The 21,342-nt window shown below is 36.2% G+C and overlaps 3 long non-coding RNA genes across 4 annotated transcripts; all 3 read left to right on the top strand.

The window, feature by feature from the left end:
* Positions 1–5,430: 5,430 nt before the first annotated feature.
* Positions 5,431–6,629, top strand: LOC127509071 (uncharacterized). The gene is made up of 3 exons (XR_007929120.1): positions 5,431–5,572; positions 5,655–6,123; positions 6,615–6,629. It is a non-coding gene; the product is annotated as an uncharacterized LOC127509071 (long non-coding RNA).
* Positions 6,630–8,234: 1,605 nt separating this feature from the next.
* On the top strand, positions 8,235–21,206 carry LOC127509070 (uncharacterized). Of its 2 annotated transcripts, none has more exons than XR_007929119.1 (3): positions 8,235–8,809; positions 18,805–19,739; positions 19,931–21,206. It is a non-coding gene; the product is annotated as an uncharacterized LOC127509070 (long non-coding RNA). The 2 variants fall into 2 exon arrangements; XR_007929118.1 differs by lacking the exon at positions 8,235–8,809 and adding an exon at positions 18,516–18,688.
* LOC127509072 (uncharacterized) lies at positions 9,014–16,307 on the top strand. The gene is made up of 3 exons (XR_007929121.1): positions 9,014–10,575; positions 10,704–10,796; positions 16,135–16,307. It is a non-coding gene; the product is annotated as an uncharacterized LOC127509072 (long non-coding RNA).
* Positions 21,207–21,342: the final 136 nt, after the last annotated feature.

The following is a 21,342-nucleotide window of genomic DNA, read 5'->3' as shown; positions in this document are numbered from 1 at the left end:
GAAGAAATATTTCAAACAATATTAGACTGGTGTTAGACATTTTAGATTATTCAAATTTAGTAAATGAGGAAGCTCTTATTTTGTTTTTAGATTTTTGTAAGGCTTTCGATACCGTTGAGCACAATTTCATGTATCAGGCCCTTAGTCACTTTGGTTTTGGCCCAACCTTTACAAATATGATGCACACATTCTATAATAATATCTCAAGTAGTGTTTCTTTATCCGGTGGTACGTCTTCTCGTTTTGTTATCCGAAGAGGTATTAGACAGGGATGCCCTATTTCCCCGTTTTTATTTTTATTAGCAGCTGAAACATTAAATCTTTACACTCTGCATTGCTCCCAAGTTAGAGGTATTGAGATAGGAGATTTCACTTTAACTATCAGTCAACTTGCTGATGACACTTGTTTATTTTTGAAAAACAAAATTCAGGTTCCTGTTATTCTAGAGGCACTCAAACTGTTCTCTGATGCCTCAGGTCTGTCTGTGAATCAGTCTAAAAGTGAGATTATGGCTGTACACCAACTAGAAGACTCATGTATATCTGGAATACAGGTTAAACAGGTAGTTCGATACTTGGGTATTGTAATTAGTAAATCAGCCTCAGAGAGAGTCACAGAGAATTTTTCGCAAAGATTACAAAAAACAAGAAATATTTTTAACTGTTGGCTCCAAAGAAATTTATCTATCCAAGGTCGTGTATTGATTTCCAAGGCTGAAGGGATCTCCAGACTTGTATATCCTGCATTGTCTCTTTATGTTGATTCTAAAATGTGTGCTGCAGTTGATAAAATTTTATTCAAATTTATCTGGAGAGGCAAGACAGAGTATATTAAAAGGAAAACCATAATCAGAAGTGTATCAGAAGGAGGACTTAATGCTTTAGATTTCGACACTATCAATAATGTATTTAAAATTAATTGGATCAAGCACTGTCTTTGTCAAAATAACCTTCCATGGTTCTATATTCCCAATCTAATTTTTAAAGAATGTGGTGGTCTTGACTTTTTACTTGCCTGTGATTTTAAATGTACTAAACTCCCAATTAAGTTGTCTAATTTTCACAAACAAGCTCTTAATGCCTGGAAATTAGTCTACAAACATACTTTCTCTCCCCATTCCTGTGTAATTTGGAATAATCAATATATATTATTCAAAAACAAAACCGTCTTTTGGAATGATTGGTTTAACAAAGGGTTAATTTTTGTTACAGACTTGATAAATCAATCAGGTGACTTATATAATTATACTGATTTTATTAATTATCTTGGGACAAATGTATCTTTTAAAGAATATTTAAAACTCATTCATTGTATCTCTTCGAAACTACTCTAATAAAAAACGAAAAGATGTATAATCCTGTAATTGGTTCTCTTCCTGCTCTGACTGTTGAGGGCCATTCCATTAGGGATAAAAAATTTAATAATATGTATATTAGAAGAATATTAACCAGAGAAAAAAGTGTTTCGCCTAAGGCAATGGTAAAGTGGAAACAGGATTATCACTCCCTTGTTTTTCAGAATTTGTGGTCAGATATAAATAAATGTGTAATTCCTAATAAAGTCAAAGAAACTCACTTTAAAATAATAAACAGATACTATCCATGTAACAATTTTATTAGTAAATTTAAAGAAGGGTTTTCGCCATTATGTAGTTTTTGTAAAGAAGAAACAGAAACAATTGTACACTTATTCTTTAGTTGTAATTATACCAAATTATTTTGGTCCCAAGTTTCTATGTTTCTTTTTGACTTGTTTTACAAGTTTGTCACTATAACTGATGTAATGGTCTTGTTTATGGATTGTGATACTGGTTTAATGGAATTGGATAATATAATTAAACTTCTTATACTACTAGGGAAATATCATATACATAAAGCAAAATGTATATCGACTGTACCAAATGGTAGACTATTTTCCACTGATTTGAAGATTTTTTATGACTCTCTAACATCAATACAGAACAATCGAAAAGCTGTTAAGACATCTAAGCTGTTGAAAAGGATACTTAATGTAATAGAAACGTGACTGTTTTGTGATATAAGATACAGAATTTTGATTTAATTGTTTTATATATTCAAATGTCTTTGTATTCCCCTACTGTTGTTTCAATAAAAAAAAAAAAAAAAAAAAAAAAAAAGAGAGAGTAGGCCTCGGCGTCTTCGCATGCGGGAGACCCGTTTGTTTGGCCCGCCCCTCAGTAGATATGTTGATTACTGATTGCTAACAGCTGGCTGAAATGACGTGATGATTAGTCAGATTATTTGAACGTTGCTCCTCCCGAATTTTGTTAATAAAACATCATATATTGAAAAAAGTGGCACAATCCAGAACTGAAATGAAGAAATGATACTATAAAATATCCCCAATGCAGAACATTCTCATAATCGCACACACACACACACACACACACACACACACACACACACACACACACACACACACACAAATAAATAAATAGAAATACATAATAAAATGTTTTTTTTTTTTTTAATTTCTAGATATATATCTGAACGCATAAAAGCCAATTCAAGTTTCAGTTTGGACTTTTGTTACCCTATTCCAGTTTATTTTCTGTAGGCCTATATCTAATCTCGACAGAGAAACTATAGGCCCCTCTGGTGACCGTTATCATAAAATACAGATTAATGTCATTTTTCCCCCACAAGAGGTCAGCAGTGTCACTCAATGACTGAATGCATGATTTTTTAAAGAGGTTTTCACTAGAGTTGGACTGGAATGAGGTTTTTTTTTTTTTTGTAAAGTACAAAAATATGATTATTTTAAATTTTAAAATAATAAAATTCAAGAATTTAGAGGTAAATAAAAAAAAAAATCACCAAAAAATATTTAAAAATTTAAAGATAATATTTTATCATAATTGATAATTGACTGATAATAATTTTATAAATGTCATTTTTAGGCTTTGGGTCATTTTGACCAGCGAGGAGATGATTTGTTTTTCCCTTGGCTAGGAGAGAAATAGGGTTAAGAGAGATCTGAATAATTGTAATTTGTTAATTATTTGATTATTTATAATGATTATTTTGATTAGAGCAAAACAAACTCGCTGTATGGTGGTGATGTCAGTAACCCGCGCCAATGCATAATGCAGTTCCGAAGATACTTTAAAAATTAATACTTTTAATATAATTATTATTTTTACTGTTAAAGAAGGGGACTGGAATGATAAGATTATGACTACAAGGTGTTGGATTAATCACTTCCTTTTAATCTGTAGACCAATGGTGTTTAAGCTTACGGCCCGCCTTTATGTGGAACATAATTTTTACATTAAACATGTTTTAAAATAAAACATCAAACAGAGAAGAGTCTGCTGGCAAAAAGATCTCATCACTGAATCAACATCGGCTTGGCTTTTCGGAGATGGCAAGAACAGGGGAATTTGAAATATTGTAGACAATGTTGTTGGAGATGATGTTTTTATTACTCACCGGGTGAGTAAGGTATTTTATTAAAGAGATAAATTGCCATATGCAGCTCTCTAAGTTAATTGAAAAGCAATATCTATTGTGAAGGGTCATATTCATCCGCACAGTCACGCAGAGCTGAAGCACAACCAAAAAAATGTTCTTCCACAAAATGCATGTAGTTTTGTTTTTTAATCACAAGAGGGCCAAAAGTTACATAGTGTACCTTTAAATCAAGGGTTCCTAACCATGTTCCATTTTGCATACTTAGTCTGACAAATCCATTTCAGGTTTTGAGTGTGGTTGGAAACCCCTGATTTAAATAATGTAATGCGTTTATTAAGAATGGATGCAACAAATAGATCAAAAGTGGCAGCAAAGACATTTATAATGTTACAAAAGATTTCTACTTCAAATAAATGCTTTTCTTTTGAACTTTCTATTCATCAAAGAACCCTGAAAAATGTATCACTGTTTCCACAAAGATATGAAGAAACACAAATGTTTTCAACACTGATAATAATCATAAATGTTTCTTGAGCATCAAATCAGGAAATTAGAATGATTTCTGAAGGATCATGTGATGCTGAAGACTGACGTAATGATGCTGAAAATTCAGCTTTGATCACAGGAATAAATTACATTTTAAAATACATTACAATAGAAAACAGTTATTTAAAATCGCAATAATATTTCATAATATTACAAGCAAAATATAATTTATTATTTTTCACTTTGATTTCAGGATGAAAATCTTTTGCGAGATTCACCAAATTCAGAATTTCACTTCAAATTAGCCATATATTTAGTATAATACAGAATTTATATGAATATAAGAGCTCATCATTTACATAGATAAACTATAGTGTGAAGAAGAAGCAGCTGCATCCTGTGTGTGTGGAAGAAAATCTTCACGGCTCACTGCAAACTCAGAAACTTCAGCACCATCTGATGAACTTCAGTTACACGCAACCACACAATAGTGAAATAATCACACTTGCAGCACAATCATAATCAATTTTTATCATAATCGATTTTTATTTGTCCAAAGTCATGAAAGGATGTGACCCCAAAACATTAAACACTTCAGTTCATAACTTGCTCAAAAGTTTTATTGAAATGTTTTAAGTAGTACCCTGCACTGAATAAAATAAGCCCTATAGTAAAACTAGAAGTGTGGCCTGAAACTCACATTTGCATTCGCAGCGGTAGGAGAGTCTCAGAATAGTGTCTCCAGTGACCATGATCAAACCCCAAGAGGTTTGTGTGCAAGAAATAAAGATTTACAACTGAAACCACTGTAACTGTTCAAAACAGTTTAACAACAATTTTACCTCTGTAGGATTAATGCTTTTGAATTATGCTTTTGACAATGTTCTTCAGCTTTATTCAGTGTTACAAGAAGCACAAATGAGTGCAATATTGTCATGCTCTACTAGCAGAACTCTTTGTGTTGGTATTGTCTATAGTATTAGAAAAGCAGATTTACCTCTTTTTACATGCGATTGTTAATTTTGTACAACTTATTCAATTTCTTAAGTTGTTGTTAAAGATGAAGAATATTGTTATGGAATGAGTAATAATTGTAGTTCTTAAAAGTGGTCAAAAAAATTCTGAATTCTCAAATATTTGGATTTAAATTATAAGTATATCTTACTAAAGAAATATGAGATAACCTTAATAGCACATGCAACTTTTAGACAAAATTAACTGTTTTATTTTTTAGCCATTTATTTTGGTATGTCCAACTCAATCACTACAGTGATACTGAGAGATTTTACTAGTATAGGTATGTATTATTGTGATAATTTACAAAGCCACTGAGTGTGATTGTTGTCCATAAAGCGAACGTTCAGTAGAATCATTTGTAATTAATGTTCAGTGTTCTCTATGTCTTTGTATGTTCCCAACACTGCTAAATGCTATTTACATGAATTATTGTTTTTATTTGCTTTTACATTAGACTTTGCTGCTCTAATCACCATGAACATTTACATATATAACATCACTTTGCATTTGCAGCACATGCTTCAATGTTTTAAAGAGTGCTTTGAAAGAGTTTAACACAGAGCAATATCTTCATCACAGAAAAACAATGACTTTCATCATTATTTTATCTCGATGCTTGCAGTATTTTGTCAGGGTTTGTATAATCAGACTAGATCTTTATTGCATAAACTATCATGTCATTATTTGGTATCTCATGGTACATCTGACTCTTTTAGAGTGCAAAGGACAGGTCACCATCACTCAGACACCGTCAATAACAACAGCCCAACCAGGACAAGAAGTAAGAATAAACTGCAAAGCCAACAGGCCGGTGCATCTTAACGACCGTATCGCTTGGTACTTCAGGGGATTTGGAGAAGCTCCTAAACTAGTCATTTACCAGGCCACGAATCGTTTCACTGGAGCTCCATCTAGATTCACAGGAAGTGGACATGGAGCAGACTTCACTCTGACCATCAGTGGAGTCCAGCCCGAAGACGCAGGACATTATTTCTGTCAGAGCGACCACACTGGTGCAATAATCACACAGTGATAAAGAGCCGTACAAAAACCTCCGTCACACTGCACTGATACAGCTGAGAGACACTGCAGCTGCTCATCCTGTACATCACACACATGCCACAAAACTAGACACATTCACCTACCCGAAAAAGGACCATTCAGACAACTTCAAATGCAACAGAAGTAATTATGAAATTACATATAAAGATGTACTTAACTCTGACTTAAGTGGGTCAAAAAAGCACTCTTAAGTTAAAACAAGTTTTCAAACCAGTTACTTTTACACAAGTAAAATGGGTTACAAACCAGGGATACGTTAGTATTATTTATAGTATTTAATATTTTGAGTTAGCTTTAATTTTCACATTTTAAGTTTTATTTACATTTTTAATTTTAGTTTAAGGTTTAGTCATTTATATTATGTGCATTTTTTTTTTATACAAATATTTTAAAATATTTCTATGCAGCTTTATTTCAGTTAGTTGCCAATTAAGCCAACGTTTCTAATTGTCATTTAAGCAACTAATATTTATATTTTGTTTTATCTTTATTTCAATTACCATGAACTTTTTTGGACCCACTGTATATAATTAAGTGTCTTTATCAGTTATTTTTTTCCACAAATGATACAAAAGGAATCAAAGACAAGCACAATGTTATTTATTTTATTTCAGTTCTAACAGAAAATCACAGCATGCTCTTGTGTGAATGAGATCAGAGAAGTAAAAGTGAGACGTCATCAGTCATAAGGATGAAGCAGAAGGCAGAGGAGAGACTGAGCGGATCTACTCTGAACACTGATCTCTCCTCAGTTCTGCAGTGACTGCAGGCTGGCCGCTCCGTGTGGCCTCACAGCTCACTGACACGCTCTTCATCCACTCCTGCTCAGAGAGAGTCAGGCTGCTGCTCCAGCTGTACAGAGCGTCCTTCTCCAGGAGCCCAGCGCTGCTCTCCTGAGACCTGCCGCTCCCGTCCACCTTCCAGCTCAGGCTCCAGTCTGACGGGAAGCCCTCGCTGGCCACACACAGCAGTGTCGCTGAGTTCAGAGAGGAGATCTCTGCACTGGACGGGGACAGGATGATCACTTTAGGAGGAGTGTTGCCTGAGAGAAGAAGAGCAGCGGGATGTCAAACAACTCTCTTAACAAACATTTTCAATTTTATTAGAGATTAACATGACAGAGAATATTCCTACCATGAGTTTAAATAGACAAAGTAATATAATAAAAGGCCACTTAAGTGCACTTAAAGAGAGCACACTTTCATGACTGTGTTTCTTAACACAAGTATACACTTTTTTAAAAAGTGCACTTTGTAATAATGTCAAATTAAAAGTTAAAGATTTAAATCATTATGTTTTATAATATTTTGTCATGCTTTAAAGAAGTAAACTTATTTTGATGTTATTCGATATTACAAGTTTATATATTTTTTTTAATGTACTAAAATGCATCTTTACAAAAGGATATTTAAATACATGATGGGCACATTTCAATAGAAATTACATTAAAGTATCTTTTAGCTTACAAAAAAATGCTTGTCAGTAAATTCAGTAGAAACTTCAACCATACATGTATATCAAAGAAAATAGAAGTAATTATGGAATTATAAAGATGTATAAAAGTTATATATTTTTTAAATAACATGCAATTAAGTGTCTGAAAACATTACATTTAGTTCACACTTCAGTATATTCTGTTAAAGTATATTATTTTTGTAATAAGAACTCCTAAAATTATCCCACCCTTTTTTTTTTTTCACAAGGGAGGTGTAAAATACATTTCATACATTTTAAATAGTGGCAAGTTTAAATAGGAAATTCTATACAATGTATTATAAGACCTGATTTTCAAAACAACAGTTTGATATATGAATATGTTACTCATGAATGAGTTTTGCAATTGTTTTGTTCAAAGTATAGGTTGAAAATCTATAATAGCCTATAGTACATTTTCAATACCGGTATGTTATTCGTATTTATGTACGGTATGTATGTATGTATTTACGTATTTATGTACGTATTTTTACTAGTATTTCACATTTTAAAAATGTATCTCTTTTCATGGCCAATACAGGTGAAAATGTTCAAAACTTTTTTGTAGTTAAGACTTTTGTAGTATGTGTCTGTATGACTCTCAGATATAAACATACATATATATTCACTGTAAGAATATCAAATAGAATTTTTTTGTTCCACAAGACAAACTAAAACATTCCATTTATAATGTCAAAAAATATATGACTAAATATGACAAGACTATACTGGATTAAAATGGTTTGATTATTTACTTACTGCCAACATCCAGTCTGGTGCCACTGCCGAAAGTTTTTCACAGTGATACAAACTAATAGAGCAGATGTACAAAAACCTCCTGAACGCTTCAGTAGCTGCACTGTTCACTGAATCTCCAAAGCAACATCTTACATTTGATTTGCTATTGTGCTCAATTACAGTTCAAATAAATAAATAAATAAAATACACATTTCATTTAAAAAAATAATGAACAATGTTAAGATTAATATAACTTCAGTTGATTCACTGATGGTCAACTACTGAATGTTCATTAGAAATCACCAGCATAGGAAACTATTGAGAAATACTGATACGAAATCTTTATAAGTGGAGAAATTACATTTAATTTAATAATCTCTGTAAACAGAATTTAAGTTTTTTTTTTTTTTTTTTAATCAGTGTGACAGATTTTCTCCTGAAAGGAAGCAGCTTTGAATATGTGCACCACCCCTCTGTTTAAGACGGACTGTCTGCCGGTCAGGACTATAAACAGCAGATCTCGTCTGTTCTCACTCATTCTTAGCAAAGATGACTGCCAACGGTCTGATTATCTGCTCTCTACTGCTTTCTCTTGCTGGTGAGATTACTGTTGAATATTCAGAGCTTTTTAGAAGTGCTTTATAAATGTTGTAACATTCTTCTCATGTATCGTGTGTTTGACTGTAACACTGACTGATGGTGCTGTGACGGCAGGTTGTTTTGCTGAGATCATTCTGACTCAGAGTCCATCCGTGAATCAAGTGTCTGTGGGAAGCAGCGTCACTCTCAACTGCAGGTCTAGCAGTTCTAGTTTTACATCCAGTTTAGCCTGGTATCACCAGAAACCTGGACAAACACCCAAACTCCTGTTCTCTGGTGTTGGTAGCAAAGTGTCTGGAGTTTCTGAGAGATTCACTGATGGGAGATCAGGAACGAACTTCATGCTCAATATTAGAAATGTCCAGCCTGAAGATGCAGGAGATTATTACTGTCAGCAGTATTATGAGAATCCATTAACACAGTGATACAGAGCCGTACAAAAACCCCCTTCAGAAAAGAGGAACTGCTGATTTAGACACACACTGCACACATATTATGCTATTGATATGAGCCAGTTTTTAAATTCTGAACTCAAAAAAATCTGGGCCCTGATTCACAAAACATTCTTAAGAATAAAATTAATCTTAACTGCTATTTTCTTATTATTTTCAACTTAAGAAAAAAAGTTTAGAATATTTAGTTTTCCCAAAAATACTTCTTAAGAATGTTCTCATCTTTTTTCTTAAGACTGTTCTTGAGACATCTGCATCTTTTGACAGGCTGTTATATTAAAAATAAACATTAGTAAAAATAGTGTGTGACATAATTATAAATACAGCAATCTGCAGGCAGTGCAAAATGATGGTCTGACGTGTTTTTCAGCAAAATCAGGACAGTCCACCCGTGAGCCAGCCGAGGAGTGCTGACTCATCAACATCAACATGGAACAGCTCCCACCCAACTCCCCACCCCCAAACTCTTCCCTTCTCAGCCCGGTCCAGACAATGTCATTGATAACACTGTCCCACCCAATGTCCTGCCCACCCCATTGTCTCCACACTCAACGCTGGGTCCGCCCAGTCCCCTGGACTCGGCTCCACCTGCACCACTGACTCTCTCCAGCTCCTCGGCTTCGCCTTGATCCCTTCGGGACCCTTTCCCACCAGCACAGCTCTGTGATTCAGATTATCTGGCTATACCTCCAGCCTCCAGGTCCATTTCTCCATCTCAGCCAGTCAGCTCTTTGGCTCTGTGCTCACTCATGTCCACCGTAGTCTGCCATTACTCAGGCTCCCTTTTTCCTCCGTTTATGCCTTGGTCTCTCATCATCCTGGTTTTTGCCATGGACTTCCAGGCCTCCGGCTGCACATCAACCCTCCACTCCTTCGGCTCCACCAGGTTCCTTCTTCCCTCCAGCTCTGTCTTGTTCCTCGCTCCCTCCGGTGTCGCCCTGTTCTGCCAGGCCTCCGTCTCTGCCTCGGTCACTCAAGCCTGTGGCGTCACCTTGGACCGTCTGGCCTTCGATGTTGCCCTAGGCCGTCATCCTGCTGATTTAACTGGGGGCTCCGCTTCATCTGGTTTTGGCTCAGTCGGTCAGCCTTCAGGCTTCATCAAGGAAACCTGTCAGGGCTCAATCTCAGCTCCTCTCACTTTCTTCTCCACATTAGTGTTCCCCTCAGCAAGTTCCTCTAGTTCCTTGTCCTTCATCAGCTCCACGTACACCTCTAAGACTCCCTCCCTCCACTCTGGGACAGTTGTGCACGGCACAAGGATGCGCCTAGTGGGAGGAGGAGTAATGTCAGGTTCACTTTAAATATTTTCAAAGTGAGTAAAACTAAAACTATCGCAACTTTTAAGACGCAGGCTGGATATCCACAAACAGGTGAGAAGAACAACACAAAGGTACAGTCACTGAATATATGGCTGAATAACTTTCATTTTCTTAATTGCAGGTAGATGAGGGGATCCAGAGAAGGTGACTGGAGATGGAGGACTTGGAGAAAGGAGATCAGAGAATGGAGAACTGGAGACGAAGAATAACACAGGTAGGTCACAACTGGTAAGTAGCGGGAAGAGGAACACGGAGGGAGTCTAAGACGAGACGAGACTAGACGAAGACTGTGAGTTTTGGTGAATACTTATATATGGTGCAGGTGAGATGAGTGACAGGTGAATTGACAATTTAGCGAAAACATACACTGTGCACCTTTTTGTAATAATGGTGTAGTGGAATTTTACAGTAAAAGACCCAAAAGACCAGATATGATGAATGAAGACCCGGAGTCAGAGTTAAAATAAATTGAAGAAATTTTACTGGAGAATAGTTTGCAGTTTCATCAGCAGAAGCCAGCTTCAATTCTCACAAGGAGTTCGTAGGCCGCTCTGCGTACATTCACATTTCCACAACAATTATACCCTAACAGAGTCCACTAACTATGTCATTACTTCAGGTTGAATGATTCTGATTGGTTAAGAAGTAGATAAACTTAGAAAATGTCCTCACATGGACTGATAGGCAGAAGCATATCTTCATCCATCACGATTCTAACGCTCGGACCCTGAACTTAGGCACAGGGTGAGCTGTTAAGTCATGAAAAGGCGTCGTCAGGTCTGAAGCAGAGCGCCAGTTGTCCATCAGAACAAAGAAAGGACCTGCACAGAACACTAACGCACATACACAGATACAAAGGATGCATAGCTTCTCCAAGGTTGAAGTTGGTTAAACTTCCCCAAAACATACTGATACGTTGTACTTTTCTCTCAGTGAGGTACAGACAATATTCATCATTATTCTCTAGTGTTTGAAAATGAAAATAAAAGCTTTAACATACATTAAAGAAGTCATTCAAATAATTTAATATTTAGAAAGATAAATGTTGAATAATAACTCAAAAGATGTATATTGAAGCAGCAGTGGATTCCAGAATCCAACCCTTCAGTGGTGTATCAATATAAAGGCGTTTTTTTTTTGTTTTTTTTTAATTACGCAGTACATTTCAGTGCATTTATACAGTATTTTTTTTTTGATAGCAGAAGTGCAGCTATTTTAGTTTGGGCTTCTGTGTTTCAAGGTGAGTAAAACTAAAACTATTGCAACTTTTAAATACTGGGGAAATATACTCTTGTTTCATGTAGTTACAGGTTAAGTATGACATTGCGGGCTGTAAATTAAAGTGGTGCTTGTTACCCTCTTGTTCCATGAAGTTACAGGGTAAGTACAGTAAAAACTCATACCCAATCTGATATCACTGACTAGGAAACCTTTATTTGTAAAACAACTTAATTCAAAACAGTTTTACAACACTTTTTAAAACATTTTTTTTTTAAAAATCAACATTTCATTCTTTTAGCCTCATGTCATCCGAGATCTATATGAATTTCTTTCTTCAGATAAACACAAACGAAGGTTTTTAGAAAAATAAAATAAAATCTGCTAATGCAAGCTCATTGGTTCCTTAAAGTTGAGGCATCAAATAGCATATATAGCAATAACAACAGCAATCCATACGACCCCAATGGATGAATCATTGTCTTCTGAAGTGAAACAATAAGCGTTTGTAAGAAAAATACCAATATTTTAAACAGTAGACTATCGCTTCCAACCAACTGTCATCTGTGTGTACATGAGAGGGTTGAGTTCACGCTTGATGACTTGTGACGTAAGCACGTCGAGAAATTCTCGCGAAAAGTCATGCCATCAGTTTTTTTTTTTTAAATAATGCCCACATCAAAATACAAACAATAACAGACAACAACAATAAGAAACAAACAAGACAGGAATACAAAAATTCCAGCTCTGGCTCGAGTTTCACAGCACTCTTACGTTACATTTCACGTTGCGTTTCACAACAGGTTTACGTCAAACGTGAACTCAACTCTCATGCTGGTGACGGTTGGAAGCGAAAAGATGAGAAAATTATGAGAACATTTCTGGGTGTACTGTATTTTCTTTTAATGCATAATACAGAATAGCAAAAGACATGGGATTCCTTCTTAAGATTCAACTGTGGAAAGACTAAAAAGAAGAGAAACGAGGAGGAAGAAGACAAGCAAGAGAAACAAAGAAAAGGACAAAACATGTTACTTTCTGTCAGGACTTCAGTATTTGAAATGAAAAGTTTATTTTAAAACAATGAATAATTGAATAAGAAGAGTTGAAAATCTGTTTTGAATTAAGTTGCTTTTCAAATAAAGATTTTAAAAATCAGTGATATCAGATTGTGTGTGCTTTTTATTGTACTTATCCTGTAACTACATGAAACAAGAGAGTAACAAGCACCACTTTAATTTACAGCGCGCAATGTCACATTTACCCTGTAACTTAATGGAGCAAGAGGGTAACAAGCACCCTGTAACTACATGTAACAATACTTCCCCAGTGTTAAAAAAAAAAAAAAAAAAAAAAAAATTGCAATAGTTTTAGTTGGCTTGAAACACAGAAACCCAAACTAAAACAGCTGCACTTTTGATATATAATATACAATTCTGTATAAATGCACTGATGTACCCAGATTTTAAAAAAGCCTTTATGTTGGTACTATCACACAACAGAAGGATGCAGACAGGTAATTTGAATAAAACACAGAGTTTATTTAACAGAGGCACGGAACTGGACAGGAATGCAGACTGGTGAGTAGATAACAATATGCAGACAGAATGAAGACTTAGCTTGAAGTAACTGTAAAGTCTCTCTTGCAGATGAACGGATCAGAAGCAGATGAAGGGCAGCTTCCATATGAGGAAGGTCTTTAGTGTTCGTACGGACGAGACCAGACAAGGGAGTGTGGGAGAAGTGTCTCTTTATAGTGAGTGCTGATGATGAGGTGCAGGTGCAGTGAATCAGAATTCCGGGGAAAGTGAACGAGTGGGTGGGGCGTGCTGATCTGGTGACGATGGGTTGTAATTGGTCTGTGACGGTTGTGACTCCATGACAGATACACTATTACAAAAAGGTGCGCAGTGTACAGTATCTCACAAAAGTGAGTACACCCCTCACATTTCAGCAACCATTTCATTATATATTCTCAAGGGACAATACTATAGAAATTAAAATTGGATATACTTTAGAGTAGACAATGTGCAGCTTGTATAGCAGTACAGATTTACTGTCCTCTGAAAATAAGTCAACATACAGCCATTATTGTCTAAATAACTGGCAACAAAAGTGAGTACACCCTAAGTGAACATGTCAAAACTGTGTTCAAAGTGTCAATATTTTGTGTGAGCACCACTGTTATCTAGCACTGCCTTAATCCTCCTGGGCATGGAATTCACCAGAGCTGCACAGGTTGTTGCTGGGATCCTCTTCAACTCCTCCATAATGACATCATGGAGCTGCTGGATGTTAGACACATGGCACTTCTCCACCTTCCGCTTGAGGATGCCCCACAGGTGCTCAATAGGGTTCAGGTCTGGAGACATACTTGGCCACTCCATCGCCTTCACCTTCAGCTTCCTCAGCAAGGCAGGTGTTTGGGGTCATTATCATGCCGTTCAGCCTAGTTTCTGAAGGGAGGGCATCATGTTCTGCTTCAGAATGTCACAGTACATGTTGGAATCCATGTTTCCCTCAATGAAGCAGAGCTCCCAGGTACCAGCAGCACTCATGCAGCTCCAGACCATGATGCTACCACCACCATGCTTAACTGTAGGCAAGACACAATTTTCTTGGCACTCCTCACCAGGGCGTCGCCACACATGCTGGACACCATCTGAGCCAAACAAGTTTCATAACAAGTTTTTAGTCTATCAGACCACAGGACAAGGTTCCAGTAATTCATGCTCTTGGACATGTTGTCTTCAGCAAACTGTTTGCGGGTTTTCTTGTGAGCCAGCTTCAGAAGAGGCTTCCTTCTGGGACGACGGCCATGCAAACCGACTTTTTGCAGTGTGCGGCGTATGGTCTGAGCACTGACAAGCTGACCTTCCGCTTCTGCAACCTCTAAAGCAATGCTGGCAGCACTCATGCGTCTGTTTTTTGAAGCCAGCACCTGACGCACAGCACAAGGTCTCAACTTCTTTGATTCAACTTCTTTGGCCTGTTCTGAGTGAAACCCGTCTTGGAAAACCTCTCTCTATGACCCTGGCTACTGTGCTGTAACTCAGTTTCAGGGTGTTACCGAACTTCTTGTAGCCTAGGCCATCTTTGTGGAGAGCAACAATTCTAATTCTCAAATCCTCAGAGAGTTCTTTGCCATGAGGTGCATGTTGAACATCCAGTGATCAGTATGAGAGAATTGTACTCAAAGCACCAAATTTTAACTGCTCTAATACAAGATCCACACATTTGTATGGTCCTGTCAAGCAGACAAAATCATGAACATGATGAAAGGACATGGCTTTGCATGGTTAAACAACATACAACTGTTATCACTTAGGGTGTACTCACTATTGTTGCCAGCTATTTTGACAATAATGGCTGTATTTTGAGTTATTTTCAGAGGACAGTAAATCTATTCTGCTATACAAGCAGCACATTGACTACTCTAAAATATATACAAGTTTCATTTCTATAGTATTGTCCCTTGAGAAGATATACTAAAATGGTTGCTGAAATGTGAGGGGTGTACTCGCTTTTGTGAGATACTGTATATCCTCGCTAAATTGCTCCCAAACGTAAGATTGTTTGATTATCATAATAGTAGAGTAAGTACTCATAGTTCTAATATACTTACAGTATAAATAATTTGTTAATTTTCCTGGTTGTTACCCCTTTATTCCCCAAACTTCACATATTGTTCCCTTATACCTTCACTTACGTACTCTATAGGTATGCTATAATTACTGAAAGGTACGCTGTAAATTTGTTTTAATTATGCAGTACTCTCCGGGCTGTAATCTAAAACACGTTTCTCTTTAGAACTGCTTACTGAAAGGTTTTTTGGGGAACAAAAAAATGGCATCACTGTGAAAAACCCCTTTTGGAGCCTTTATTTTTAATATGTTTTATTTTATTTTAGATTTATTTCAATTACTGTGAAGTTATAGTTTTTGTTAACAATAGCAACACTTGCAAATGCTGTTTCAAGATGACTTTCTTGTTTCATAATTTACTGTGCAGGTGTTGTCATGCTTCACTGAGTGAAATTTATTTGTGTACTTGACATGAAATACTTTATAGGGAAGTCAACATTTCTTGCAATGTGACTCCATCTAATTTTATTTTTTTATTTTATTTTTTTTGATGCAGACCACCCCATAAGATTTGAGAGGCTACATTATTACAAGAAAATCAAATGGAATATTTGTACTTCTAAACACTGATTTTTAACAGCAGGACTGTATAAAATAATAAATGATTAAAACAAATGACTTTTTTTTTTTTTTTCTCAAATCATACAAAAGGAATCAAAGACAAGCACAATGTTATTTATTTTATTTCAGTTCTAACAGAAAATCACAGCATGCTCTTGTGTGAATGAGATCAGAGAAGCAGAAGTGAGACGTCATCAGTCAGAAGGATGAAGCAGAAGGCAGAGGAGAGACTGAGCGGATCTACTCTGAACACTGATCTCTCCTCAGTTCTGCAGTGACTGCAGGCTGGCCGCTCCGTGTGGCCTCACAGCTCACTGACACGCTCTTCATCCACTCCTGCTCAGAGAGAGTCAGGCTGCTGCTCCAGCTGTACAGAGCGTCCTTCTCCAGGAGCCCAGCGCTGCTCTCCTGAGACCTGCCGCTCCCGTCCACCTTCCAGCTCAGGCTCCAGTCTGACGGGAAGCCCTCGCTGGCCACACACAGCAGTGTCGCTGAGTTCAGAGAGGAGATCTCTGCACTGGACGGGGACAGGATGATCACTTTAGGAGGTGTGTTGCCTAAAAGAAGAAGAGCAGCGGGACAACAAACAACTCTCTTAACAAACATCTTAACACATTTTATTAGAGATTGACGTGACAGACAACGTTCCCACCATCAGTTTAAATAGACAAAGCAATATATGATGAACATTTTTCAAGCTGAAAAATCATATTGACATTTTTAAATAACATGGAAAGTGTGAAGTTAGTAACTAAAGCTATTGCGTAACTGCTTGTTTTTTTTTTCACCTATTAACTGTTTTGAATTAGAATACAGTTTGTGAATTCAGTCATCCAAACTAAAATTACATTTATATATATATTTTTGTAATAGCTGTTGAGTAACAAGTAAACACAATACAACCAGTATAAATTTAAACTGTCAACTACTGTATAATGAAGGTAGACGTTACTGTGTTGTTAGTTCTTGTGAAAAAAAGAAGTGCACTTAATTGTATGGAATGTGCACTTGTAGTATATTTTTGAAAAATTGTATTTGCAGATAATATAATATTAATGAAATAAAAAGCCACTTAAGTGTTCTTAAAGAGAGCACACTTTCATGACTGTTTCTGAACACACTTAAGTACACTTTTAAAAAATGCACTTTGTAATAATGTATAGTAATTAAGGTACCTATTTAAATAATTATGTTTTAATAATATTTTGTCATGTTTTAGAGATGTACACTTATTTTGACGTGTTGACTAACATAATAAAGAACATGTAGAGATGATTTTAATTTTAACTGTAGTGATATTTGATATTACGCTTAAAGTTAATATATTTATTTTAAATGTATTTAATTGCAGCTTCATCTTTACAAATGTGCAATCACAAGTATATTTAATTACATGACAGACAAGTTTCAATAGAAATTACATTAAAGTTTTAAATCACAAAAAATGCACTGTCATATTCTATTGTCATATTACAAAGACAATAGAAATATTTATTAAATTATATATAAAGATGTACTTAGGTCCTACTTACATGGGTCAAAATATCACTTTTATGTACAGCTAATTGCAATTAATATGCATTTAATATGAATTTTTATGAATTTTACAATATCTGTTGGCAGAAACAACATTTAGATGTTTTGATGTTTCCTTTGACATTGTTGAACATGAATGAGTTTTACAGTTGTTTTGTTCAAAGTGGACTGAAAAAATCTCTTATAGCCTATAGTACATTTTTTATGTTATGGGTATTTATTTATGTATTTATTTAGTTATTTATTTAGTTATTTTTAGTAGTATTTCACATTTCAATATATATTTTTCTCCTGCTCTTATAGCATGTCAATATTTATCCAATGTATCTTTTTTTCCTGTCTAATATGGATGAAAATGTTCAAAAGCTTTTTCTGTGGTAAAAACATTTGCAGTATGTTTCTGAAGTATCAACTCTCAAATACAAACCTAAACTGATATTTACTGTAAGCATTTCAAATATAAAAGTTTTCCCCCAATACAAAGTAAAATATCCACTTTAATGTCATAAATTACAGTTACATGACTAAACTACTGCATTAAAATGATTTGATTATTTACTTACTGCCAACATCCAGTCTGGTGCCGCTGCCAAAAGTTTTTCACAGTGATACAAACTAATAGAGCAGATGTACAAAAACCTCCTGAACGCTTCAGTAGCTGCACTGTTCACTGAATCTCCAAAACAACACCTTACATTTGATTTGATATTGTGCTCAATTACAGTTCAATAAAAATTACACATTTAATTTTTTATAAAGGAAAAATGATCTAATATATGATTCTACATTTAAACATTACAATCTAAACTCCAGTTGATTCACTGATGGTCAACTACTGAATGTTCATTAGAAATCATCAGCATATACTGTAGGAAATGCTTCAGAAATATCAGCCGATACTGATACAAAATCTTAATACATGAAGAAATTACATTTAATATATTTTTAATCTGATTTTTTTTTAATCAGTGTGACAGATTTTCTCCTGAAAGGAAGCAGCTTTGAATATGTGCACCACCCCTCTGTTTAAGACGGACTGTCTGCCGGTCAGGACTATAAACAGCAGATCTCGTCTGTTCTCACTCATTCTTAGCAAAGATGACTGCCAACGGTCTGATTATCTGCTCTCTACTGCTTTCTCTTGCTGGTGAGATTACTGTTGAATATTCAGAGCTTTTTAGAAGAGCTTTATAAATGTTGTAACATTCTTCTCATGTATCGTGTGTTTGACTGTAACACTGACTGATGGTGCTGTGACGGCAGGTTGTTTTGCTGAGATCATTCTGACTCAGAGTCCATCCGTGAATCAAGTGTCAGTGGGAAGCAGCGTCACTCTCAACTGCAGGTCCAGCAGTTCTAGTTTTACATCCAGTTTAGCCTGGTATCACCAGAAACCTGGACAAACACCCAAACTCCTGTTCTCTAGTGTTGGTAGCAAAGTGTCTGGAGTTTCTGAGAGATTCACTGATGGGAGATCAGGAACAAACTTCATGCTCAATATTAGAAATGTCCAGCCTGAAGATGCAGGAGATTATTATTGTCAGCAGCATTATGAGACTCCATTAACACAGTGATACAGAGCCGTACAAAAACCCCCTTCAGTAAAAGAGGAACTGCTGATTTACACACATATTACTATGATTGGAGCCAGTTTTTAAAACTCCGAACACAAAAGAAATCTGGGCCCTGATTCAAGCAATATTCTTAAGAATAAAATTCATCTTAACTGCAATTTTCTTTTTATAATTTTTTTAATTAAGAAAAAATGTTTTGAATATTTAGTATTTCCAAAAAAATACTTAATGTTCTTATCTTTTTTTTTTTTTGACTCTTGAGACATCTGCATCTTTTGATAAGCTACATTAAAAATAACCATTTGTAACTTGACAAGTCACATTAAAAATGCAACACTCATTATTAAACTCTGATCCACTTCCTGCAAAAATAGTTATTATGATAATTAGAGCAATCTTCAGGCAGCTCAAAAACATGGGCTGAGGTGTTTTTCAGCAAGATCTGCCATACAGTCAGAAAATCAGGACAGTCCATCCATGAGCCAGCCTGATCTGCTGAGATCCGACTGCACCGCTGACTCTCTCCAGCTCTTCAGCTTTGCTTTGGGACCCTTCACCACCAGCACAGCTCTGTGAAGCAGATTATCTGGCTATCCTGTTGAAAAAACAGCATATGCTAGTTAGGTATGTTTTGAAGCATGGCAGCTGGTCATAAGCTGGTTTAAGCTGGTCAAGTGCTGGTCCTAAGCAACTAGCTCTAGCTGAGGACCAGCTTAAGCCAGGTCATGACCAACTAAGGACCAACATAAACCAGCTCAAACCAGCTGCCATGCTTCAAAACATAACCAGCATATGCTGTTTTTTTTTTTTAACAGGATATACCTCTAGCCTCCAGGTCCATTTCTCCACCTCGGCCTGTCAGCCCTCCCTCAGCTCCATCATGGTCTGCCATCACTCAAACTCCCTCAGTCCTCCGTCTACGCCTTGGTCTCTCATCATCCTGGTTTCGCCATGGACTCCCAGACCACCAGCTGCACCTCAACCCTTCACTCCTTCGGCTCCACCAGGTTTCTTCTTCCTTCCAGCTCTGTCTTGTTCCTCCCTCCCTGTTGTCGCCCTGTTCTGCCAGGCCTCCATCTCCGCCTCGATCACTCAAATCTGTGGCGTCACCTTGGACTGCCTGGCCTTTGATGTCACCCTAGGTTGTCATCCTGCCGGTTTCAGTGGGGTCTCCACTTCGTCTAGCTCCACTTCAGTCGGTCAACCCTCAGGATTTTTCCAGGAATCCTGTCAGGGCTCAATCTTGGCTCCGCTCTCCTTCCCCTCCACCTTGGTGTTCCCCTCAGCAAGTTCCTCCAGTTCTCTGCCCCCTACACCAGCTCCACATCCACCTCTAAGACCCCCTCCCTCCCTCCACTCTGGGACTGTAGTTTACGGCACGAGGATGTGCCTAGTGGTAGGGGGAGTAATGTTAGGATCACGTTATGTATCAGTGTTTTCTTTCATGTGTATACAGTATGTTTCTTGTGTTCCTTTCAGTTTAGTTCCCATCTCCTTAGTTACTAATTCCTCCTTGTTTGTTACCTTGGTTACTGATTAGTCCAAGCTTATGTGAGTATGCTGTTCCTGAAGAATCTCCTGTGTGTTTTGGTTTTGATATTGTCATTCTGAATCATTCATGTTTGAATTTCTGCACAACACATGTGACAGCTTTCCATTCCACAAAAGGTTCTTTATGGTGGGAAAAAAGATTCTTTAGATTTTCAAAATGTTCTTCACACTAAGAAAAAAAACATGGTTCTTTTCAGAACTGTTCACTTAAAGGTTCTTTGGGGAACCAAAAATTGGTGTGAATAATTTTAATATATATATATATTTTTTAAATATTTTTATTTTATTTTAGATTTCAATTCCTGATAAGTTTTAATTTTTGTTAACAATAGCAACACATACAAATGCTGTTTCAAGATGACTTTCTTGTTTCATAATTTACTGTGCAGGTGTTGTCATGCTTCACTGAGTGAAATTTATTTGTGTATTTTAGATGAAATACTTTATAGGGAAGTCAACATTTCTTGCAATGTGACTCCATTTATTTATTTTTATTTTTTCTTTGATGCAGACCACCCCATAAGATTTGAGAGGCTACATAATTTTGCATGGAAATTTAATGGAAAATTTGTACTTTTAAAAACATTGATTTGTAACAGAAGGACTATATATATAATAAATGATGAAACTTTTTTTTTTTCCTCAAATCAAACAAAAGAAATCAAAGATAGGCACA

Source organism: Ctenopharyngodon idella, chromosome 3 (genome assembly GCF_019924925.1).
Source record: "Ctenopharyngodon idella isolate HZGC_01 chromosome 3, HZGC01, whole genome shotgun sequence".
In the NCBI taxonomy this organism is placed as follows: Eukaryota; Metazoa; Chordata; class Actinopteri; order Cypriniformes; family Xenocyprididae; genus Ctenopharyngodon; species Ctenopharyngodon idella.
This window is presented reverse-complemented; position numbering and strand designations above follow the sequence as displayed.